The sequence below is a fragment of the Mobula birostris genome, chromosome 20 (assembly GCF_030028105.1).
Source record: "Mobula birostris isolate sMobBir1 chromosome 20, sMobBir1.hap1, whole genome shotgun sequence".
NCBI lineage: Eukaryota > Metazoa > Chordata > Chondrichthyes > Myliobatiformes > Myliobatidae > Mobula > Mobula birostris.
Window position 1 is genome coordinate 53,964,570 of NC_092389.1, and position 26,080 is coordinate 53,990,649.

Sequence of the window (26,080 nt, forward strand, 5' to 3'; positions counted from 1 at the left end):
TTTAACAAGTGCAACACCTCCTCTCCTTTAATATCAACATGCTCCAGAACATCAACCTCACTCATATTGTCCTCACCATCATCAAGTTCCCTCTCACTGGTAAATACCAAAGAGAAGTATTCATTGAGGACCTCACTCACTTCCAGAGCCTCCAGGCTGTGTACTACCAAATGGTAGTAAGCATGTGGTCCACAAGGTACAATGGGAGACAGAAAATGCGTGCCAAAAGTGCAATGTTACAATAGTCATGGGGGGTTGTCATCCAAGTGAACAGGAGAATTAGTGTGTTGTTGTTCTCAAAAGGAGGAATTCCTAGAATGTCTGCAATATGCTTTTTTAGAGCAGCTTGTGGTTAAGCCCACTTGGGGATCAGTTATTCTGGATTGGGTGTTGTAATGAACCGGAATTAATCAGGTCACTTAAATTCAAAGAATCCTTAGGAGCAAGTGATCTTAATGTGATCAAATTCACCCTGACATTAGAGAAGGAGAAGCTAAAGTCAGATATGGAATAAAGGGAATTAGAGAGGCATGATAGAAAAATTGGTCAAAATTGATTTCAAAAGAACACGGGCAGGGATGAAAACAGAGCAGTAATGGCTGGAAGTTCTGGAAGCAATTCGGAAAGCACAGGATATACACGTCACAAAGAGGATGTAGTATTCTAAAGGTAAGGTGACAAAACCATGACTGATAAGAGAAACAAAAGACAACATAAAAACTAAAGAGAGGGCATAGAGCAAAAACTACTAGGAAGTTAGTGGGTTGGGAAGCTTTTAGAAACCAACAGAATGCAACTAAAATAACTAAGAAGGAAAAGGTGGAATTCATAGGTGAGCAAGCCAGTAATATTAAGAGGATACCAAATTTTTCTTCAGGTACATATAGTGTAAAAGAGAGGCAGAAGTGGGAAATGATGCTGGAGAGGTAGTAATGGGGTGGGGGTGCAAGGTGATGGCAGATAAACTGAATAAGTATTGTACATCACTCTTATCTGGCTTAGACGATAGACAATAGGTACGGGAGAAGCTCGCAAGAAGGACAGCCGGAGACCTTTTCTCCCAGTGCAGAAATGGCTAATATGAGAGGGCATCATTTTCAGGTGACTGGAGAGAAGTACAGGAGGACATCATATGTAAGAATTTTTGTTAAGCAGAGTGGTGCGTGGAACACACTGCCGGGGTAGTGGTAGAGGCAGATACATTGGGGACATTAAAGGAATTTTTAGATAGGCACATGGATTTTAGAAAAGTAGAGGCCGATCTAGGAGGGAGTGTTTGGGCCGAACGACCTGTACTGTGCTGTAGTGTTCCATTAGGCTGTTTTTAGTTACTGACTTTCCAGAATCCATACTTCATTACCAGTGCCAGATTTTACTGCACATCCATCATTGCCCCAAAGAAAGTGACAGTGAATGAGTCCTGAACAACCGCACTTCTTCTGGTTCAGGATCTCCGCACTCCTGATGGGGACGGCATTCCAGGACTCAGACCCAGCCTCCACAATGACAGAATGGCCATATCTTTTCAATTAAAATGAAGTGCTGGCAATACCTGGCACTTCAGTCAGCCTTCTGCAGAGAAACAGAGCAAATGTGTCAGGTTAATGGCTCTTCCTTAGAACTGATGAAAGATCACTGCCATGATTAAGAATCACATCACATCTGAATCATTAACTGCTTCTTTCTCTGCAGAATGCTGCATTACCACAGAATCCCTTTCAGTATTTTATGCTTCTTTTTTCCCCAGATTTCCACCATTTTTTCTCCTTGGAGATGTAGTAAGTGGTACAAACCATAGGTTGGAGAATGTTGTTAAACGCTGGATGGAACTGCACAAATTTAGCCAAATACGGAATATTCATAATTATTTCCAGTATTTGGCTTAAGGCATACGGCAGAAAGGCCGTGGGATGTCTGAAAGAAGTTCGTAGTCACTGGAGTGTACTCACATTCTCCCCTGATTATCGCCGATTTCTTAATGGAACCAGTTCTAGTCAATAAGCTTTCGTTACCAATGAAGTCCAGCCAGATGGTTAGATTAATTTATGTGGAAATAATCCATTGCCACATGCCAGCATTGTCCGAGGTGCAACCCTACCCCGTCCCTTTCGTCCAACTCTCCGGCATCCCTCTCCCCCCACCAACTCAACCACGCATCGTCCCTCACTCCCCCATTTACAACCCTCCCCTTCGTCCCACTCCCGCGCCATCGCTTCCATCCGACGTTCCGATCCACACTGCTCCCGTTTCCGGAGGCCCCCCTCCCCAGTCACCTGCCCCGGCACAAACTTCGCTTCTCCGGCGACAACGATCCCGATCGAGTTACGTCCCCCACTCCGACACCTACCGTTACGTCATTACGCTGCACTGACGTAAGACGCCAGAGCCGGGGGGCGGGGGGCGGGGGGCGGGGGGCGGGCGGAATAGCCCGACAGGAATTCTCAGCGGAGAGGAGGAGGATTCATGCAAACAAGCTCCGCCTCTCTCATTGGGTTGGTGCAATATCAGCTATTTTACATTATCAGCCAGATTCCGAAAGAGGTTTCTCTGCAGGGGAGAAAAAGACAACATATGCCAAAGACTGAGAGGAATTGCACCAAATCTGCTTCAAAAGTTGAAGAGAAGTAGGATAAGCAGGCGTTGTGTAGACAGTCGGTCTAACTTAATGGAGTGAACACTAGCAGGATCCGAATGGGTCCAGCGATTGCAAGCATTGCTTCTCGGCCTTTTGGCTGTAATCGAGTGCGATTAGAAGCCGCAGAAGAGATTTCGCGTTGTCGCAGAGGCGGTTTGGGATTGAGCCAATTCCGGTAACGACCGCGATGTGGAGGATGGCCGCAGAGACCAGCGCATCGGTTCCTGATCCGGAAATGCCGAACACTATCAGGGTGATAGTGCGAGACCGGAACGGGGGTACCCGCTACACCAGGGAGACCTTCATCCGGAAGGTCCTGATGGGCTGCTGTGGATTTACCCCCGGGGATCTTTACTGCCTACAGGACTACCCCGGCTTCTTCGATGTCACCTTCCGGCACGCCGCAGGATGGCAGAGGCTGCTCCAGCAATTTCGAGAGAAGGGGAGCGAGGAACCGCTTTCACTGCTGAAAGCACAGCCCCTCTTTGATGTCGCCGCCACCCAGCAGGAAAAATAAAAATAAATAAACCAATTAATTAAAATATTCGTTCTTATCAATACAAACACGAGCGAATCTGCAAATTCCAGCAACACACACACAAAAACGCTGGTGAACGCAGCAGGCCAGGCAGCATCACTAGGAAGCTGAAGAAGTAGATGACGGGGTAAGGAGATCTCACAGAATCAGGAGACCACTCGATAGGCTGGCCTATGTAGCACCGGGGGAAGAGACTGTGGCACCTGTCGCCTTGGTGAGCTGTGTCACTGCCGTTTACACCTGGATTGGACTTCGTGCTTTGTATGAAGGGGTGGAAAATTATCACAATGAGGACATGACTAATCTTGGTGCGGGGGGAGGGGGAGGAGAGTGAAATGGTCTTTCTGCAGGAGCAGTGTCTGGGTGATGGTGAGAGATAACGGGTGTTTTGGAAAGTGAACCGTCCGATGACGGGAGTGTGTTTCGTGCCGTGTGCCTGACACCAGAGTGACATCTTCATTTGGCGGGAGATGAAGAGAGAAGACGCCGGACCGGAGTCATGATCCGACAAAGCCGGGGAGATCGAAGGAGGATCAGCGAAGGGGAAACCGTGAGCTCCAACTTGTCCACATTAGACTGTTTCATTAATATGGGCCCCTTTTGTTTTTTTCTTGTTTTTTTCTTTACTAACCCTTCAGTCAAATTCAGAATTATAAAGCTAATTCCTTTAATTGTGTATGGTGTCTGTTATTTCGTGGTATTGATTTGTATCAGGGAAACAAATCACGCAGCATCCACCCAAACAGGGGGTCTCGGGTGAGCTCACACCTCAATCTCACACGTTTGGCGGGGCCAGAGATGGTCTTCCCTAGACTTAGGTAGCCGAACAGAACCTGGGTGTTTCACCGTCATCTCCCTGTTGCAGCGAGCTGACTCCCACCGGGATGATGGTGGCGGCATTCTGAGAGTCACATTTTTTAAAATGTCTCTGGTGCCTTTAATGTCATGGTTCCGTTTGGCTGTTCCGCTTTAACACTCCTTTCTCCCTGATTATGCCCTAATTTCAGCCATTAGATTTTCAATTGCTGTTAGTTTGCTTAATTAGGGTACCTCTGGTTTGAATCAGAGACTGTGAAATCAGTACGATGGTGTCACTATCATAGGCTGCCAGTTTGTTGGTCCATTCTCGTATAATACTTCGTTCTCTTGTGCGATTAGAACCGTTAGTTCTAAGTTCAGCTCTAGTTTTCAGATAGTCCCTATAGATCCCGTTTCCTTGTCATGATTCCTCCGGTTTGCTGTTCTACGTTCACGTCTACGCCAGCATCCCCAACTCAGTCGACGTGCCGGTGTCCCGCACTTGGGTTCTCCTCAGTCGCCCCGGGCAACATTTAATTCAATCCAGCCACGTCATCTGCGCAAGGAGCTGCAAAGGATGGGTGTAGACAAATTCACTATCTCCTGGATTACTGCCTTCCTGACTGATAGACCCCAATTTGTACCGCTGGGTGGTTCTCTGCCTGAGGTGGAGGTGAGTGACACCGGAGCCCCACAAGGGATTGTCCTGTCTCCGTTTCTGTTCACACTGACACCTCAGACTTTCAGTGCAACTCTGAGTCTGGCCACTTGCAGAAGTTCTCTGATGACTCTGCGGTAGTTGGTGTATCAGAGATGGACGGGAGTTGGAGCACAGAGGACTGGTGGACAGGTTTGTGGAATAGTGAGGGAGGAATCACCTGCTCCTGAATGTGGCCAAAACCAGGGAAAAGGTGATTGATTTTAGGAGGAAGAGGAGAGTGACGAGTCCTGAATACATTCCGGGAGAAGACGTTGCGGTGGTGGAGGAGTACAGCATTGGGGTTTCACCCGGGCAACAGATATGATTGGAAAAGCAACAACAAGGCTATTTACAAGAAGGGGATGAGCGGGCTCCATTTTCTAAGGAAGCTGAGATCCTTGAATGTGTGAGGCAGGATGTTGGAGATTTTTTACCAGTCTGTTGTAGCGAGTGCAGTCTTCTTTGCGGATTTATGTTGGGGGAGCAGCATCGGTGCTGGAGATGCAAAACGACAAAATAAACTCATCAAAAAGGCTGGAACCGTCCTTGGCCACAACCGGGGCTCTTTCGAGTTAGTTGTGGGGAGGAGGACACGAAACAAATGGTCATCCATTACGGACAATCGGGCACATTCTGTCCACGACATACTGCATCGGCAGCGGAGCACCCTTTCAAACAGACTCACTCAGCGCCGCTGTCACAAGGATCATTACAGAAGATCTTTCCCATCAAATGTAATAACCATATACAACAGTTCATTTGCTAATCTGCCACCCACAGCTCTGAACTGCGAATTAAATTTGCGACGACATTACATTGATTGGCCTAACATCAAACAATAATGAGGTGGCCTACAAGGAAGAAGTCATCTCTCTGACACAGTGGTGTCAAGAAAACAACCTCTCCCTCAATGTCAAAAAATCAAGGGAGCTGGCTGTGAATTACAGGAGGAAGGGAGACGAGTAACCCCTATTGACATCAATGGATCTGGGGTTGGAAGGTAAACAGCTTTAAGTTCCTCGGGATCCGTATCACCGAGGACCCCATGTGGTCTGTACACAGAAGCTGTGCGGTGAAAAAGGCACAACAGCGCCTCTTTGACCTCAGATGGTTGAGGAAATTTGGTGTCGGCCCCCAAATCCTTAGAACTGTCTACAGGGGCACAACTAAGAGCATCCTGACTGGCTGCATCAATGCCTGGTATGGGAACTGTACCTCCCTTAATCGAAGAAATCTGCAGAGAGTGGTGCGCGCAGCCCAGCGCATCTGGAGTTGTGAACTTCCCACGATTCAGGGAATTTACAAAGACAGGTCTGTAGATCACCGGGCACCCGAGTCTCCACAATCACAATGTGTTCCAGCTGCTACCATCGGGGCAACGCATCCCCAGCACAAAAGCCAGGACCAACAGGCTCCGGGACAGCTTCTTCCGCCAGGAATCAGACTGCTTAACTCACGCTGATTTGAGTGTATTTCTATGTTACATTGACTGTTCTGTTTATTATAAATTACTATGATTGCCTATTTGAGTTTACTCCACATGTATGTGAAAGATGTAAGAAATAAAGTCCATTAAATACATCTTTCTGCGACAGATCATAGTTCAGTAGTCTCTGCAAAATTGTTTCATACGTTATAATTGCACATTGGTACCGTATTATTCTGTATATAATTATTCTCAACTTTACTTTTAGTAAAGTCTGCACACTGCTAAGTGTGATTTTAAATTTAGCTGCTGTGACAAAAGAATTTCCCACTCGGGATCAATGAAGTATTTATTATTATTCTCCAGCCCTGTATCTCTTTCACCAGTGAACTTCACACCTCTTGACTTTACTCCCCTCCGCCCCACACACACATTCTGACTCCCTCCCTTCCTTTCCAGTCCTGAAGAAGGGTGTCGGTGTGAAACGCCGACTGTTCACCCCTCTCCACGTTGCTGCCGCCCCCCTGAGTTCCTCCAGCATTTTCCGTGTGTCGCTTTGCATTTCCGCATCTGCAGATTGTCGCCTGTTTAAAAAAACGCGCATGCGTGGTCGCCGCGCTCAGACCCGAATACCGCGCATGCGCTGACTGGACGAGCGGCTCACAACGAATGGACGCAGGTAAGAGCACGCTCCGGGCGGGCTGTCAATCACCGGCGTCTGAAACGCGACCGAAGGACAATTACTGTGATTTCCAGCCACACTGGTACTGCACCCCACGACAGTCCTGGTCCTTTCCCCCTCTCTCAGCCCCACGATCCGTACCCAGGCCCCAGGGAACTTTCGACTCGGCGCCTCCGCCGCCAGTTTGGCGGCGCATGCGCATTCCTGCATCTTTCGATGGCTGATGGAGAGGTTTCTCATCGTGAGGGCTTCTGGGTAAAGAGGCAGCCATAGGCGACAGTTGTCCCCTACAGTCGAAGGAAATGCGAGTGGATATATCTCCCAAACACTGCCGAGCTCCAGCTATGTAAATCCGAGAATTATGAACTCGGAACAAAAATATAGTTCCCAGTTAATCCCGGTTGAAGAGTTTACCTTCCAGTCAGTGGGAATGTCAATTAGTGCTGTATGGAAATGAAACCTTCCGTCAGATTTAGTTCTCGCTGGATAAATAACGATATAAAACATCTTTGCCTCGATGACGAGTGATTTGGGGCTTTCACATCACAAAAGTGCTGCACTCCAATAAGAATAACCACTGCCCTCCACTTTATATTCATTGGCATTGCCATCGATGTGATCATCACTGTCAATCAGCTGGTGGGAGTCCATAGGACCATAAGACAAAGGAGAAGAAGTCGGCCATTCGGCCCATCGAGTCTGCTCCTCCATTTTATCATGAGCTGAGCCATTCTCCCATTTAGTCCCACTCCCCCGCCTTCTCACCATAACCTTTGATGCCCTGGCTACTGAGATACCTATCAATCTCTGCCTTGACTTGGCCTCCACTGCCGCCCGTGGCAACAAATTCCATAGGTTCACCACCCTCTGACTAAAAAAAAATTCTTCGCATTTCTGTTCCGAATGGGCGCCCTTCAATCTTTAAGTGATGCCGTCTTGTACTAAACTCCCCCATCATGGGAAACAACTTTGCCACATCCACTCTGTCCATGCCTTTCAACATTCGAAATGTTTCTATGAGGTCGCCCCTCATTCTTTAAACTCCAAGGAATACAGTCCAAGAGCGGACAACTTTACCAATTTCAATACAAGTTGGGGGTACTCAACTTGAGATATACCCCAGGATATTGTGGGAAGTGAGGGAGGAAATTGCTAAGCCTCTGGCGATGATCTTTGCATATCAATAGGGAGAGGAAAAGTACCAGAGGATTAAAAGACACTGTTCCCTTTTCAAGAAAGGGAGTAGAGATAAACCAGGAAATTACAGACCAGTGGTTCTTACTTCAGTGGAGGGCAAGTTGTTGGAGAAGCTCCTGAGAGGCAGGATTTATGAGCATTTGGAGAAGCTTCCTTTCTAACTCCTGGAAATCTCTTTTCAGGACCTCCTCCTTTGTCCTGTCTATGTCACTGGTACCAACATATACCAAGACAACTGGCTGCTCACCCTCCCCCTTCAGAATATTCAGCACCCGATCCGAGACATCCCGTTCTCTGGCACCTGGGAGGCAACACACCCTGCGGGTATCTCTGTCAGGCTCACAGAATCTCCTGTCTGTTCCCCTGACTATGGAATCCCCTATGACTACCGCATTCCTCTTCTCCTTCCTTCTCTCCTGCACAACAGCGCCAGGCTCAGTGCCAGAGACCCGGTCACCGTGGGCATCCCCCGTCAGGTCATCCCCCTCAACAGCATCCAGAACAAGATTTCGTTGCTGAGGGGGGCAGCCACAGGGGTGCTCTCCACTATCCGTGCATTTCCCTTCCCTCTCTTGACAGTGACCCAGTTTTCTGACCCCTGTAGCCTCGGGATGACTACCTCCCTGTAGCTCCTGTCTATCACCTCTTCACTTTCCCTGATAAGCAGTAGGTCATCAAGCTGCAGCTCCAGGTCCCTAACACGGTCTCTGAGGAGCTGCATCTCGGTGCACCTGGTGCAGATGTGGCCATCAGGGAGGCTGGAGGTCTCCCAGGATTCCCACATCTGACACCCTGAACAAAGCACTAACCCTGCAGGCATGCTATCTAATTCTACAGGAAAAATAAGTCAACTCACCCACTTACCTCGCCAAACAGATGAACTTTTTAAACCGTTAGCTGTGAGAGCCCTGCTGTTCCTGTCTGTCCAGGCCGATTCGCGAAGGGGGGGGGAGAAAAAAAAAGAGTTAGTGCTTCGCTCTTGCCTCTTCCCGTTTACCGCCGAAGCCCATTGAAGCCAAAGCCCTACACTCTGCTCCCACTCACTCCGCTGCCCGCTGTATAGGGTGGTCTCCTTTTTAAACTTTCCGCGCTGTCCTGTCGACGTCACGCGCCTGCGCAGTCTCGTCCTCCTTGCACTTGAGCCAAGTCACAGGTTGATTGAAGTCAGAAATAGCCCATTCTCACACAGACAGGAATACAGTCAGAGAATTTGATGGTCAGTCAGAATGTCTGATCCGTGCCTTGTTCGAAGATGAGTGCATATAGAAACATAGAAATCTACAATATATTACAGGCCCTTCGGCCCACAGTGTTGTGCCGTCCATGTAACCTATTCTAGAAACTGCCTCGGATTTCCCAACCGCATTGCACTCTGTTTTCCTGAGCTCCATGTACATATCTAACAGTCTCTCAAAAGACTCCATGGTATCTGCCTCTACCATCATCGCTGGCAGTGCATTCCATGCACCTACTACTCTCTGTGTGAAAAACCTACCTCTGACATCCCCTTTGACCCTACTTCCAACACCTTAAAACTATGCCCCTCGTGTTTGCCAGTTCAGCCCTAGGGAAAGAGCCTCTGGCTACCCACACGATAAATGCCTTTCATCATCTTATACACATCTGTCAGGGCACCTCTCATCCTCCGTCACTCCAAAGTTCACTCAACCTATTCTCATAAGGCATGTTCTCCATTCCATGCAACATCCTTGTAAATCTCCTCTGCAGTCTTTCTGTGGTATCCACATCCGTCCTGTAATGAGGTAACTGAACACAATAGTCTCAGTGGGTTTAAAGAAGGTCTTATATAGCTGTAACAGTACCTCACCGATCTTGAACTCAGTCCCATGGTTGATGAAGGCCTTCTTAACAACATTGTCAATCAGCACTGCAGCTTTGAGTGTAAAATTGACATGGACCACAAGATCTCGCTGATTGTCCACCTTGCCAATAGTCCCAACATAATATTGTATTCTGTCTTCAAATTTGATGTACCGAAATAAACCACAGCACACTTATCTGGGCTGAACTCCATCTGCCAGTTCTGCATCCTATCTGCATCCTGCTGTAACCTCTGGAGAACTGTCCAGACTCTTCACAACACCCTCAACTTTTGTGTCATCAGCACCCTTCTCCTTCCTCATCAAGATCATTTATAAACATCACAAAGAGAAGGAGTCTCAGAACACATCCCTGCAGAACACCACTGGTCACCGTCCTCCATGCAGGATACAAGCCATCTACAGCCACCGTTGGCTTTGTGGGCAAGCCAATTCTGGATCCACAAAGCAAGGTCTACTTGGATCCTTGCCTCGTTACTTTCTGAATGAGCCTCACATGAGGAATCTTATCAAAAGTCTCACTGAAAGCCATGTACACTACATCCAATGCTCTACATTAGCGGTCGCCAACCAGTCAATCACGATCGACCGGTCGATCTTTGAGACTTTCCCAGTAGATCCCGAAAAAAATAAATAAATACACAAATACATTATGCCTGATAAACCTTCCGACTCAAAAGCAGATTTCACCCCTAGAGCGCATAAGTGAGTCATTTTTAACCCACACTTCGTTCCTTTCCCTGGTTTTTGTGTTTCTCTTTTTCCGCTGCGCAGTGCTGTGCGTCACGTGTGTGCTGACATCATGTGACTATTGCTGCTGTCTGTCAAATTCCATGGAGCGTGGGAGAGTTTCGTTTATCCTGAACATAAACGAACAAACGGGCAAACTGTCCAATGGCAAAAGAATGCAACACGTGTGGGTAAAAATGACTCCCTTCTGCAGTCATGACTTCACTGAACTTTGATCAACTTTAATCAGTTTTGACTCTATTACGCTGCTATTTATATTACGTCAGTTACGCAGAAATTTGATCAGTTGTACCACTCTTTCTTTCTTTTGAATTTTTTGCCTTTGATAGCGTGAATTCATGTTTAGCATTTCAGATAGTGTGCTAATAATTAGCATTAATTTTAGTTTTAACTGAAAAGTTAGCGCCTCTCTCTCTCTTTTGATTTAGCTGTTGTATTTTTTCAGCATAGCTTGTGCTGCATCAAAGTGACCAATTAGATTAGATAAGAGTGCAGACTGTCGCAAACATCAATATACGGCACTCACTGGTGATATCCTGCAAGTCGCTAGCTAGCATGGCGGAGGCTCCACGAAAGAAGGCAAAAATGTACAAATTCCATCCAGAATGGAAGAGGAATTTCTATTTACCTTGGTGAGAGACAAGTGTGTATGTGTGTTGTGCCACCAAACACCAGCGCTGACTAACAGAGGGAATCTGGAGCAGCACCACAACACCAACCTCCAGAAATTTAAAGACACCTACCCCCCAAATAGAGCACTCTGTGTCAGGAAATTTGAGGAGCTGAAATCGGGGTTGAAGGCCCAGCAATCGTTTTTCACAAAACATGCTGCTCAAAGTAAGGATCGACAAGTGTTAAAGGACTTGTCACTCTGTGAATATTTTTCACTACAGTTTGATGAATCCCTGGATGTAATGCGAACAGCTCAGCTTGTTGTATTTGTCAGAATGGCTTTCCAGGATTTTACAACAAAGGATGACTTCCTGACTCTTTTGCAGTTAAAGGAGAGAACGAGAGGTGAGGATATTTACACTGAGTTTAAAAAAAATATCTCCGTGAAAATGACATCCCCATTCATAAACGGGTGGCAATTACTACTGACGGGGCCCCAGCAACACGCGGTGTGTGTGTTGGTTTTATAGCACTGTGCCGTAATGACTCTGATTTTCCCAGCTTCCTGGATTATCACTGTGTGATTCAGCAGCAGGCCTTGGCTGGGAAGGTGGTGGACTTTTCTCATGTAATGACACTGGTGGTCAAACTGATTAACTTGATTCGAGCAAAAGCGCTTCAGCACCGCTTATTCAAGGTGTTATTGGCTGAGCTGGATGCCGCTTACCGAGACATAATTCTTCATGCTGATGTTCGGTGGCTGAGTCGCGGGAAAGTGCTGCAACGATTTGTTGACTAGCTGCCTAAGATGAAGACTTTTCTGTCAACAAGAAACCAGGAGCATGAGGAACTGTCCGATGATACATGGCTACTGGATTTAAGGTTTCTGACAGACCTAATGGCTAAATTAAACGCACTTAACAATGAGCTCATGGGAAAAGACCCGACACCTTGCCCCACATGATAAGCCCAGTAAGTGTGTTTAAGGCCAAGCTCGGTGTTTGGATTTCAACTTTAAAGAACGGGAGACTGACACACTTTCCCAACTTGGAGAAAATGTTACAAGCCATCAAGGGAAAAAGTGCTTTTTGCCCTGAGCAGTACTGTGCTTACCTAGACCAACTCGCAGTCGAGTTCGATCAGTATTTTGGAGAGTTAAACGTCATGAAAGATATTGCTGCATTTATTTCAAATCCATTTCTGCTGATCGATATAGAACAGATGGCAGCCAGATTCCAGCAAGTATCTGGTGTGCCAAGTGATATTGAAATGGAAACAATTGATTTGAAAAATGCCATCAATCAAGGGACAGTGACTTCCGGGGGCTTGTCAGCAGGGAGAAGTTTCCTTATCTCACCACATGTGCACTAAAAGTCAGTGCCTACTTCGGGTCAACTTATCTGTGTGAAATTGCAGTTTCACAGATGAAAATTATTAAATCTAAGTACAGGAGCTGTCTTACTAACAGACGTCTCACAGACTGTCTCAGACTGGCTGTCTGTAGTTATGACCCAAATTTCAGGGGACTAGCAGAAAATGTTCAGCCCCAGTCATCACACTGAGTGCAACAGTCAATTTTTATTCATTTATTTTTTGCATTGAAATAAAATTAAATAATGAAACTTAGAATTAGAGGTATGAAGTATTGTAATATTGAATTGAATTGAATGATCTTTATTGTCATTATACATAGGTACAATTAAAGCAATACACATCAAAGTTGCTGGTGAACACAGCAGGCCAGGCAGCATCTCTAGGAAGAGGTACAGTCAACGTTTCGGATGGAGACCCTTCGTCTCGGCCTGAAACGTCGACTGTACCTCTTCCTAGAGATGCTGCCTGGCCTGCTGTGTTCACCAGCAACTTTGATGTGTGTTGCTTGAATTTCCAGCATCTGCAGAATTCCTCCTGTAGGTACAATGAAACTTTGTTTGGCTTCCTCTCAGGCAATTAAATAAATCGGTAGATAAAAAGAAGACAGTGATAGAAAAACAGTATTAAACAGATAAGTAGCAGAAAATAAGCTGCAGCAGCTCCAGAATATCACAGTAATGCACAAAGTGCTGTTAGTGCAAGTATTTGAGTCCTTGTGTGTGCACGTGTGTGCTCACAGTTTCAGTCATTGTTCTGTGGAGTGGTGTGATGGAGGCCACTGCTCTGGGATAGAAGCTGTTCTTCGGTCTATTTGTTCTGGCTTTTAGTGTCCTGAACCTTTTGCTGGACGGCAGTGGGTCACACAGGGAGTGGCCGGGGTGTGTGGTTTCTCTGGTTATGCTGATTGCTTTCCTCCTGAGTCTGCTGGAATAGATGGTGTCCAGTCCTGGGAGCTCCCTCCTGACAATTTGCTGGGCCGCCTTCACCACGCGATGCAGGTCTTGTCGCTCAGCGGCCGTGCAGCTGACATACCACACGGTGGCGCTGTTGGTCAGGACGGTTTCAATTGTGCTTCTGGAGAAGTTCAGCAACAGTTTCTGTGGGAGTTTGGCCTGTTTCAGCTTTCTGAGGAAAAAGAGTTTTTGTTGTGCCTTTTATACAAGCAGCGAGGTGTTGGTGGTCCATGTCAGCTGTTTTGACAACATGGTTTTCCACACTTTCCACTGCCTCTCCATGTATATGGAGGGGGGTGTGTACTCTGTCCTTCGATCTCCTGAAGTGAATGGTCATCTCTTTTGTTGTAGAAGTGTGAAGGACCAGGTCGTTGTCCTTACACCACTCCGTCAGATGGTCCACCTCAAGCCTGTAGGCTGTTTCATCCTCGTCCGAGATCAGACCAACCACTGTGGTATTGTCCGCAAATTTAATTATGGAGTTGGAGGTGTAGACGGGGGTGCAGTCATGTGTGAAGAGTGTGTAGAGCATACGGCTCAGCACACAGCCCTGCGGGGTGCCTATTTTTACGACAAGGGTGGTGGAGGTGTGCTGACCAATTCTGACTTGCTGTGGTCAATCTGTGAGAAAGTCCATGACCCATGATCACAGGGAGGAACCAAGGCCAAGAGTGTTCAGTTTGCTGACCAGTTTATGGGGGATGACTGTGTTAAATGCAGAACTGAAGTCCACAAATATCATCCTCACATAAGTGTTTGGTTTCTCTGAGTGAGTCAGAGCAATATGAAAGAAAGACTTTGATAACGTCCCACATAGGAGATTAGTGGGCAAAATTAGGGCACATGGTATTGGGGGTAGAGTACTGACATGGATTGAAAATTGGCTGGCTGACAGAAAACAAAGAGTAGCGATTAATGGTTCCTTTTTGGAATTGCAGGCGGTGACTAGTGGGGTACCACAGGGTTCAGTGCTGGGACTGCAGCTGTTTACAATATATATTAATGATTTAGCTGAGGGAATTGAAAGTAACATTAGCAAATTTGCCGATGACACAAAGCTGGGTGGCAGTGTGAAATGTGAGGAGGATGTTATGAGAATGCAGGGTGACTTGGACAGGCTGGGTGAGTGGGCAGATGCATGGCAGATGCAGTTTAATGTGGATAAATGTGAGGTTATCCACTTTGGTGGTAAGAACAGGAAGGCAGATTATTGTCTAAATGGAGTCAAGTTAGGAAAAGGGGAAGTACAACAAGATCTAGGTGTTCTTGTACATCAGTCACTGAAAGCAAGCATGCAAGTACAGCAGGCAGTGAAGAAAGCTAATGGCATGCTGGCCTTCATAACAAGGGGAATTGAGTACAAGAGCAAAGAGATCCTTCTGCAGCTGTACAGGGCCCTGGTGAGACCACACCTGGAGTACTGTGTGCAGTTTTGCTCTCCAAATTTGAGGAAGGACATTTTTGCTGCTGAGGGAGTGCAGCGTAGGTTCACAAGGTTAATTCCCGGGATGGCGGGACTGTCATATGTTGAAAGATTGGAGCGACTGGGCTTGTATACTCTGGAATTTAGAAGGCTGAGAGGGGATCTTATTGAAACATATAAGATTATTAAGGGATTGGACACGCTGGAGGCAGGAAGCATGTTCCCGTTGATGGGTGAGTCCAGAACCAGAGGCCACAGTTTAAGAATTAGGGGTAGGCCATTTAGAACGGAGTTGAGGAACAACTTTTTCACCCAGAGAGTGGTGGATATATGGAATGCTCTGCCCCAGAAGGCTGTGGAGGCCAAATCTCTGGATGCTTTCAAGAAAGAGATGGATAGAGCTGTTAAAGATAGTGGAATCAAAGGTTACGGGGATAAGGCAGGAACTGGATACTGATAATAGATGATCAGCCATGATCACAGTGAACGACGGTGCTGGCTCGAAGGGCCGAATGGCCTACTCCTGCACCTATTGTCTATTCTCTATTGTCGATATGGAGGGCTGTTGTGATTGCATCCTCTGTGGAGTGGTTTGCCCGGTAGGCAAACTGGTGTTTGTCCAGATCAGGTGGGATTATAGTCTTAATGTGTGAGAGCATGAGTCTCCCAAAGCACTTCATGTCTATGGGTGTCAGTGCTACAGGGCGATAGTCGTTCAAGCACTTCACAGCTGATTTGTTGGGCACTGGGATGATGCTGGAGGTTTTCAGGCATGTTGGAGCAACAGCTTGTTGCAGTGAAACGTTAAATATACTTGTAAACACCTCAGCAAACTGGTCGGCGCACGCTTTCAGTACCCGGCCGGGCACTCCATCTGGGCCAGCTGCCTTACTCGCATTCACTGTCCTCAGATTGGATCTCACCTGATGTTGCTTAAGGACCCGTGTGGACTCATCGTCAGGTGGGTGGATGAGTGGAGCAGCCTCCTCCCTCTGGGCGAAGAACTCGTTCAGGACATCAGGCAGTGTGGCGTCGTCATCTGGCAGCAGATTATTGGTTTTGTAGTCTGTCAGCGCCTTGATGCCTTTCCACACACTGCGGGGGTTGTTGTTATCAAACTGACTTTCCATGCGCAGTTTGTATTTGTGCTTTGCATCCCTGATGCCCCTGTGGAGATTCGCCCGTGCTTCACTGTGGGCTTGTTTGTCTCCTGACCTGAAGATTGCATCGTGCTCCCTGAGTAGTCCCTCACATCACTGTGAATCCATGGCTTCTGATTCGCAAACACCTTAACTGTCTTTTGTGTTATTCCGTTTTCTGTGCAAAACTTAATATTCTTAAAGAAAGACAGCCATGGCCTGTTTGATATGCAAGTTACAGTGTTTTCTTGGTTGAATTAATTTGACAATTTGACAAAAGCATTTTATGTAATTCAAACACAATTAGCCCAAATGAAAGGACTCAAGTTGGAAGTACAATCTGAGCTGTTTTTTCTCTGAATGATTTAGTAGGTCGATCTTGTCTTTAAGTAAGGCCGAGGTAGGGGATCTTGGTCTTAAAAAGGTTGGCGACCACTACTCTACATTCATCAGTGTGTTTGGTTACATTCTCAAAGAATTCAATCATGTTCATAAGGCACGATCTGCCCTAGATAGAGCCATGCTGACTATCCCACATCAGATTATGCTTCTCCAAATGCTCATAAATCCTGCCTCTCAGGAGCTTCTCCAACAACTTGCCCTCCACTGAAGTAAGAACCACTGGTCTGTAATTTCCTGGCTTGTCTCTACTCCTTTTCTTGAAAAGGAAACAATGTCTTCTAATCCTCTGGTACTTTTCCTCTCCCGATTGATGTGCAAAGATCATCGCCAGAGGCTCAGCAATTTCCTCTCTCACTTCCCACAGTAGCCTGGGGTATATCTCCAGTTGATACCCCCAAATTGAGTTGAAATTGGTAAAATTGTGACGCCAGAGCTCACATTCAGAGGAGATCATACAGAAACATGTAAAATTATGAAATGAATAGATAATATAGAGACAGGAAACTAGAGGACATTGCCTCAAGATTTGGGGGAAATTGGGATGGAGATGATGAGGAACTGCTTTACTTGGAGAGTGGTGAATCTGTAGATTTCTCTGCCCAATGAAGGAGTGGAGGCTACCTCAGTAAATATATTTGAGAAAAGGTTGGATAGGATTTGGCACAGTAGTGGGGTTAAGGGTTATGGGGAAAAGGCAGGTCGGTGGAGATGAGTCCATGGCCAGATCAGCCATGATCTTATTCAATGGCAGATCAGGCTCAAAGGGCCAGATGGCCGACTCCTGCTCCTATTTCTTATGTTCTCACCACAGACTGAAATCCCTCCTGAAATATTGTCCTTCACCCATTGATGTCTTTTGCAAATATTTTCACAGGTTTGAAATGGCAGAACACTTGTGTACGGAAATCTCAAACACAACAAAACATCAGTTTTGCTGACTCTGTCTGGATATTTAAGGAGCGACCAAATATTTTCTTTGCAACGCCAACACATTTGTTGTCGATCCTTGGAGATGAAGAAGTATCTCATCCCAGCTGGTAATTTATTCTGTCTCTGAAATGAAGTTTTCTGTTTTTACTCTGTGAAATTCACTGGAACCAGGAGCTGAGAACGCACCAGCATTTGTTCACTGGAGATCAGTTCTTCAACTGCATTGATCGTACAAGGCATTCAAACATCTGACTTTCTGAATTGCCAGAGAATTGTTCGCAGTGAGATATCATTCTTCTTCTCTCAGTGTGGGAAGAGATTCACTCACAGGCTACCCACAGACTCGCCAGTGAGTTCACAGTGTGGAGAGGCCATTCACCCGCTCTGTGTGAGGGAGGGGAACCACTCAGTCATCTAGTCTGAAGATACATCAGCAAGTTCACACCATAGTGAGATGCTCCACCTGTTCTGCAAGCGGAAGCCATTCTATTATTGATGCTAAAGGTATATCAGAAAATCCACCAGTGAGAGGACATTGACCACGCCACAGTGACACCAGCGAGTTCACACCGGGGAGAAGCCATTCGCCTGCTCTGAATGTGGGAAAGGGTTCACTCAATCATCTCAACTGAATGAACACCAGCTCGTTCACACTGAAAAGATGCCATTCACCTGCTCAGACTGTGGGAAGGGATTCACTCAATCGTCCACACTACATAGACACCAGCGAGTTCACACTGGGGAGAGGCCATTCACCTGCTCAGACTGTGGGAAGGGATTCATTCAGTCAAATCACCTGCTACAACATCAGTTAGTTCACACTGGGGAGAGACCATTCACCTGCTCAGACTGTGGGAAGGGATTCAATCAGCGTTCTCAGCTCCTGACACACCAGCGAGTTCACACTGGGGAGAGGCCATTCATCTGCTCAGACTGTGGGAAGGGATTCACTCACTCATCTGACCTACAGAGACATCAGCGAGTTCACACTGGGGAGAAGCCGTTCATTTGCTCTGAATGTGGAAACGGATTTGCTCGGTCATCTATACTGAAGTTACATCAGCGAGTTCACACTGGGGAGAAGCCGTTCACCTGCTCAGACTGTGGAAAGGGATTCACTCACTCGTCCGACCTGCAGAGACACCAGCGAGTTCACACTGGGGAGAAGCCATTCACATGCTCTGAATGTGGGAAGGGATTTGCTCGGTCATCTCGTCTCTTGAAACACCAGCAAATTCACACTGGGGAGAAATCATTCATCTGCTCTGAATGTGGGAAGGGATTCAATGATTCAGCTCACCTGAAGGTACATCAGTTTGTTCACACTGCAGAGAGACCATTCACCTGCTCAGACTGTGGGAAAGGATTCATTCGGCATTCTCAACTACTGACACACCAGTTAGATCACACTGGGGAGAAACCATTCACATGCTCTGAATGTGGGAAGGGATTCACCCATTCAGCTCAAATGAGGGAACATCAGCGAGTCCACACTGGGGAATGGCCATTCACCTGCTCTGAATGTGGGAAAGGATTCACTTGGCCATCTGAACTGATTGAACATCAGCGAGTTCATACTGGGGAGAGGCCGTTCGTTTGCTCTGAATGTGGGAAAGGATTCATTCGGCGTTCTCACCTACTGACACACCAGCGAGTTCACACTGGGGAGAAGCCATTCACATGCTCTGAATGTGGGAAGGGATTTGCTCGGTCATCTCGTCTCTTGAAACACCAGCAAATTCACACTGGGGAGAAACCATTCATCTGCTCGGAATGTGGGAAGGGATTCAATGATTCAGCCCACCTGAAGGTACATCAGTTTGTTCACACTGCAGAGAGACCATTCACCTGCTCAGACTGTGGGAAAGGATTCATTCGGCATTCTCAACTACTGACACACCAGTTAGATCACACTGGGGAGAAACCATTCAAATGCTCTGAATGTGGGAAGGGATTCACCCATTCAGCTCAAATGAGGGAACATCAGCGAGTCCACACTGGGGAATGGCCATTCACCTGCTCTGAATGTGGGAAGGGATTCATCTGGCAATCTGAACTGATTGAACATCAGCGAATTCACACTGGGGAGAAACCGTTCATCTGCTCTGAATGTGGGAAGGGATTCGCCCGGTTATCTAATCTGAAGCAACATCAGAAACTTCACACTCGGGAGAGGCCATTCAAATGCTCTGAATGTGGGAAGGGTTTTGCTCGGTCATTTCAACTGAAGGTACACCAGCGAGTTCACACTGGGGAGAAACCTTTCAGCTGCTCTGAATGTGGGAAGGGATTCACTGAGTCATCCAAACTTGTGAGCCACTACCGAATTCACACTAGGGAGAAACTGTTCACCTGCTCAGATTGTGGGAAGGAATTCACTCGGTCATCTGAGTTTAAAATACATCAGCGAATTCACACTGGGGGATGCCACTGACCTGTTCTGAATGTGGGAAAGGATTCACTCAGACATCTCAATTAAGACTAGAAGATATAGGAGCAGAAGTCAGCCATTCGGCCTTTCGAGGCTGCTCCACCTTTCAATCATGGGCTGATCCGATTCTCCAGTCATCCCCACTCCCCTGCCTTCTTCCCAAACCCTTTGATGGCCTGGCTAATCAAGAACCCATCTCTCTCTGCCTTAAATGCACCGAATGACTTGGCCTCCACAGTTGCTTATGGCAATAAATTCCACAAATTTACCACCCTCTGAGTAAAGTAACTTCTCCTCATCTCTGTTCTAAATGGATGTCCTTTGATCCTGAAGTTGTGCGCTCTTGTCATAGACTCCCCTACCATGGGGAATAACTTTCCCATATCTACTCTGTTCAGAGCTTTTAACATTCAGAATGTTTCAATGAGTTTCCCCCCCCCCGACCCCCACCATTCTCCTGAACTCCAGGGAATACAGCCCAAGAGAAGACAGGTGCTTCTCGTATGGTAACCCTTTCATTCCTGGAGTCATTCTTGTGAATCTTCTCTGAACCCTCTCCAATGTCAGTATATTCATTCTAAAATAAGGAGCTCACTGCTCCCAATACTCCAAGTGTGGTCTCATGAGAGCCTTATAGAGCCTCAACATCACATCCCTGCTCTTATATTCTGTACCTCGAGAAATGAATGCCACCATTGCATTCACCTTCTTCACCACTGACTCAGCCTGGAGGTTAACCTTTAGGGTATCCTGCACAAGGACTTCCAAGTTCCTTTCCAGCTCTGCATTTTGAATTCTCTCCCAATCTAAATAATCATCTGCCTGTTTATTTCTTTCACCAATATGCATGACCATACACTTTCCAACATTGTATTTCATTAACTACTTCTTGGCCCATTCCCTGAAACTATCTAAATCTCTCTGCCAGCACTCTGTTTCCTCAGCACTACCCGTTCCTCCACCTATCTTTGTATCGTCGGCAAATTTTTCCACAAATCCATTAATCCAACAGTCCAAGTCATTGACATACATCATAAAAAGCAGTGGTCTCAACATCGACCACAGTGGAACTCCAGTGGTAACCGGCAGCCAGCCAGAATAGGATCCCTTTATTCCCACTCTGTTTTCTGTTGATCAGCCAATGCTCCAACCATGGTAGTAAATTCCCTCTAATTCCATGAGATTTATCTTGCTAAGCAGCCTCATGTGCAGCATCTTTCAAAGGCCCCTGAAAATCCAAGTATACCACATCAACTACATCTCCTTTGTCCACCCAACTTGTAATTTCCGCAAAGAATTGCAGTAGGTTAGTAAGGCAGGATTTTCCTTTCAGGAAACCACGCAGGCTTTGGCCTATCTTGTCATGTGCCTCCCAGTACTCCGTAATCTCATCCATAACAATCGATTCCAGCAACTTCCCAACCACTGAAGTCAGGCTTTCAGGTCTGTAGTTTCTTTTCTGCTGCCTCCCACCCTTCTTAAATAGCGGAGTAACATTTGTAATTTTCCAGTCATCAGGTACTATGCCAGAATCTATCGATTCTTGAAAGATCTTTAGTAATCCCTACGAAATCTCTCCAGCTATTTCCTTCAGAACCCGAAGGTGCATTCCATCAGGTCCAGGAGATTTATCCACCCTCAGACCTTTAACCTTTCTGAGCACCTTCTCAGTTGTAACTTTCACTGCATGTGCTTCACTTTCCTGACGATCTTGAATGTCCGATATTCAGTACTGCAGATGTCTTCCACCGTGAAGAATCATGCAAAATACGCATTCAGTTCCTCTGCCATCTCTGTGTCTCCCATCACAATATCTCCCGTGTCATTTTCTATTGGTCGTATATCTATTCTCAACTCTCTTTTACCCAGTGGCAGCCATCCTTTAGCCAAGTGTCAGATTTGGCCACAACGTCATATTGCCAATCTAGCTGAATTTCAAGACCATCCACTTTATTTCTTATGCTGCGAGCATTCAAATACAGCACTGTGTGGTGCACCCTCTCCAAACCTGTCATGCTACGTTTTGGAGGACAGGAACCCCCGAACTTGCCGGAAAGTCTGAGGAATGGAAATGAAACTTAACTGAGAAGATGCTGGGACATGAAAATGCATTTTGGACCGATGAGGCTGATGTTTGTTACTCCAGGATTACTTACAAAACTGTTGGAGCGACCAAGGATACCCCTTTCTGAGAGAGGTCTCGCCGGTCATCCAGTATTGAATGAACTCCGCACGTATACACAGGGGAGAAACTGTACAACTGCTCAGACTGCGGGAAGGCATTCACTCAGTCATCTCAACTGAATGAACATCAGCGAGTTCACACTGGGTAGAAGCCGTTCACCTGTTCCAACTGGGAATGAATTCACACTTTCATCTCGCCTGTCTGCACACCAGACTGTTTTCAGCAGTGAAAGGACGTTGACCTGCTCAGGCTGCGGGAAGGCATTCACACACTCATCCACACTGCAGAGACAGTGGCGGGTTCACACTGTGGTGAGGGTGGTCACCTGCTCTGAATGTGGGATGGGTTTCAATCAGTCATTCATCCTTGTGTCACTCTGCCGGGCTTTGACCCATTGTTAATCGGAGAGATCAGAAGTTTGAGAGGACGGAATTCACTCAAGTTCGCCAGCTGAGCATTAAAGGCAGTGGTTTCAGGGCAGGTTATTTTTGAGCTTTCACCAGGGGCCAATCAACAGTCAGGATTGATTGACAAGAAGATGCCAACGTTAGGCAGCAGCAAATGGAGTGGCCGATGCTGGACTGGGCAGAGTTGGAGTGGAGACTTTGAGGCTTTACCTCTTTGAGGGTTCAGTCAGGACAGCCTTCGCACAGAGAAGGCAACATTATACTGGAGGTGGAAGTGTTTTTGCCCCCTTCCTCACATTTGCTCAGTTAGAACAGTCGAGATGCCAGGCAGGATAGTGGAAAGCTCCTCTTGCGGGATGTGGGAAGGCAGGAGACCCTCCTGTGTCCCTGATAACTACACCTGTGAGAAGGGCATCCAGCTTCAGCTCCGAACAATCCACATTAACGAGTGGGATCTGGAAGTGGATGAACTCCAGGTCATTCGGGAGGCTGGAGGGGTGATAGGTCGGACATATAGAGAGGTAGTTGTAACCAGGCTGCACACCACAGGAAACTGAGTGACAGTTGCGAAGTGGAAAGGGGTGGGGGGACAGCAAGTGCAGTGTACCCCTGTGTCCATCCCCCTGAACAACACATATATCACTTTGGTCACAGTTAAAGATGGTGGGATGACCTGGCAAAGGAAGGTCAGAGCAGGAGGGCCTCTGGCGCTTAGTCTGGCTCTGAGACTGAGAAGGGGAGGGTGGAGAAGAGGCGAGCTGTGGTCATTGGTGAATCATTAGCTAAGGGAACTTACTGGATGTTCTGTGGGTGAGAATGGGATTCCAGGATGGTATGTAGCTTCCTGTGTGCTCCAGGTCTGGGTTATCTCCGGCTGAGCACTCAGCTGTGCTCAGGAGGGTGAACAGTGAAGGTCGTGATCCATGTGGGTACCAATGATATGGGCTGATAGAGTAACAAGGTTCTGCAAAGGGAGTTCAGGGAGTGAGGAGTGCTAAGTTAAAGGGCAGCTCGTCCAGGGCTGTGACCACAGGTCTGTTATCTGTGCCACATGCTAAGAATAGGAAGATTATACAGTTTAACATGTGTCTAAGGATTTGGTGCAGGAGGGAGGGCATAATGTTATTGGATCATTTGAGCCCGCAAGGATTACTGTATGTACAGGAATTTGCATTGGGGTAGAGGGGACATGGTTGCTGGAGGGTGAAGTGGACGGACAGGTCTCTCTCTCTCTCTCTCAGACACACACAAACATATGCAGTGGAGTGTGAGGGATAAGGGGAATGAGGAGGATGGTGTTAGGGCTCATTCACAAAGTCTCAGACTCACCCAACCATCCCCCTCTGGAATTGGTCCCATTCCCTACCCCAGGCTGGGGGTGAACATTGAGTTGCCTTGCCAACAAGAAACTGAATTGTTTGATAGCATCTGGTTAACATACTTCGGTAATAAATTTACGTTGAACTTGAACATTGAAACGTATTGTTTTTAAAACTTGTACTGATGAGAAATGATCTCTGTGAAGGTCCAGGAGTGGAAAATGAACTGGTGTTCAGCCCCACTGCTCCATGCCAGACAAGAACCCCTATCTGAGTCCGTCCCATCTGTCTGTGCTTGACACACCTCCCTCTAAAGTTTCCTTTTTCTGTACCTGTCCCAGTGTCTTTTATTTTCCTTCACAACCTCATTCTCCTGCCTTCACCCTTTAACCTTTGATGACTTTACTAATCAATGTATGTTTTATCTAAACAGGATGACTTGGCCTCTGAGCCATCTGTGGCAATGAATTTCACAGGTCCCTCATCTATCTAAATGCATGCTCTCTGGTATTAAACATTGTGACCCAGAAGATTAGTGGCAGTTATCTACTCTATCGAGATCTTTCGTTATCTGATCAACTTCTATCAGGTCACCCTGAGCTCCTCCACTCCAGAGAAAACAGCCCAAGTTTATCCGAACTCTCCTTACACAGTAGGTTAGGATTCCAATCCACACAACATCCTGGTGAACCTGTTCTGCAATCTCCTCATTGCTGCCCCAAGCACCAGTGGCGTAATGGACTTTAACTAAGTAAATAGTGAATTGTTGATTAATAAGGGTGTCAAAGGTGACTGGTAGAAAGCAGCAGCGTGGGGTTCAGAGGGGACATCCAATAGCCGCGATTGAATGGTGGAGAAGACTCAATGGACGGAATGGGTATTTCAATTTCTACTGAATTGATGTATAGTGTTGAGATGGTGAAGCGGTGGGGAGTAAGGTGCGGGTGCAGGTAAGAGTGAGTGTCCAGGTAGGAGATGGTGTTAAGCACCTTTTCACCATGTCTGGTAACGAACAACAATTAACTCAGAGTGGATCAATCATAAGTGCCTTTATGTTTATTTGCAGCAAGGGAAGACTAGCACTGCCCAGGTGCTGGTAATAGCTTTATCAAAAAGAGACAATACCATCACCCCTTTGGACACAAGTTCAAGGACAAGGTGCATTCTGTTGTCTGCTGAATCAATGTTTGGCATTCTTCCAGTAACACAACTGCGGTTCTGCACTCAAGTGCTCAGGTACCATCAGCATCATGTTGCACCAAGATTATTAGCAAAGCACTCCGATGCAATACAGGTTCCATTTTGTTACAGAAAGAAATGCCATTTTGGTACAACAAGTGAAGTACGTTTCCCTAGTGGTGGAGAAGCATTCCTTCACACCCCCTTACGTCACTCCCCATTTCTGTTCACACCTCCGATCCTTGCGGCCTTCACCCTCTGTGAAAACCCTTACATCACTCCCCATGTCTGTTCACACCTCGGATCCTTCACACCTCACCCTCTGTGAAAACCCTTACATCACTCCCCATTTCTGTTCACACCCCCGATCCTTCACACCTCACCCTCTGTGAAAACCCTTACGTCACTCCCCATTTCTGTTCACACCCCCGATCCTTCACACCTCACCCTCTGTGAAAACCCTTACATCACTCCCCATTTCTGTTCACACCCCCGATCCTTCACACCTCACCCTCTGTGAAAACCCTTACATCACTCCCCATTTCTGTTCACACCTCCAATCATTCACACCTCAACCTCTGTGAAAACCCTTACGTCACTCCCCATTTCCGTTAACACCTCCGATTCTCGTGGCCCTCGCCCTCTGTGAAAACCCTTACATCAGTCCCCATTTCTGTTAACACCTCCGATCCTTGTGGTGCTCACCATCTGTGAAAACCCTTCTTACCCTACACCCATTGTCATTTTGTAACCCCGCCTGATGATGAAGGGGACCAGGATGGCAATGCTTGGCTGTTGGCAGGTAGGGTTAATACCTGACTTTCAAGAGCACTTTGAGTTATGTTCCGGCTGGACTTAGTCCTTAAACTGCTAGAGAACAGTGCGTAAAGAACAGATGCTGTTTTCTCCCAGTCGTGATTAGTTTTTAGTTCCAAGTGCTTCTGTCACGTTTTGTCACCCTGCAACCTTATTCTTCAATCTCTTTGAATACTGGAGGACAGCAGGTGTATAAATGTCTCTCTCCAGCAGACTTCATCATGACTCCAGTATTTCTACTATTTTTTTTAAATGTTTCTTAATTGTACATATGATTTTCTTGTGTTCTATCGCTGAGCAGCGGTGAACCATCTGATTGGCCTGTCAGAGTTCTCTTTGGGAA

General features: G+C 46.8%; 1 pseudogene; it reads left to right on the forward strand.

Moving 5' to 3' along the window:
• Positions 1 to 23,881, forward strand: part of LOC140185203 (uncharacterized) — a 37,252-nt pseudogene extending 13,371 nt beyond the window's left edge.
• Positions 23,882 to 26,080: the final 2,199 nt, after the last annotated feature.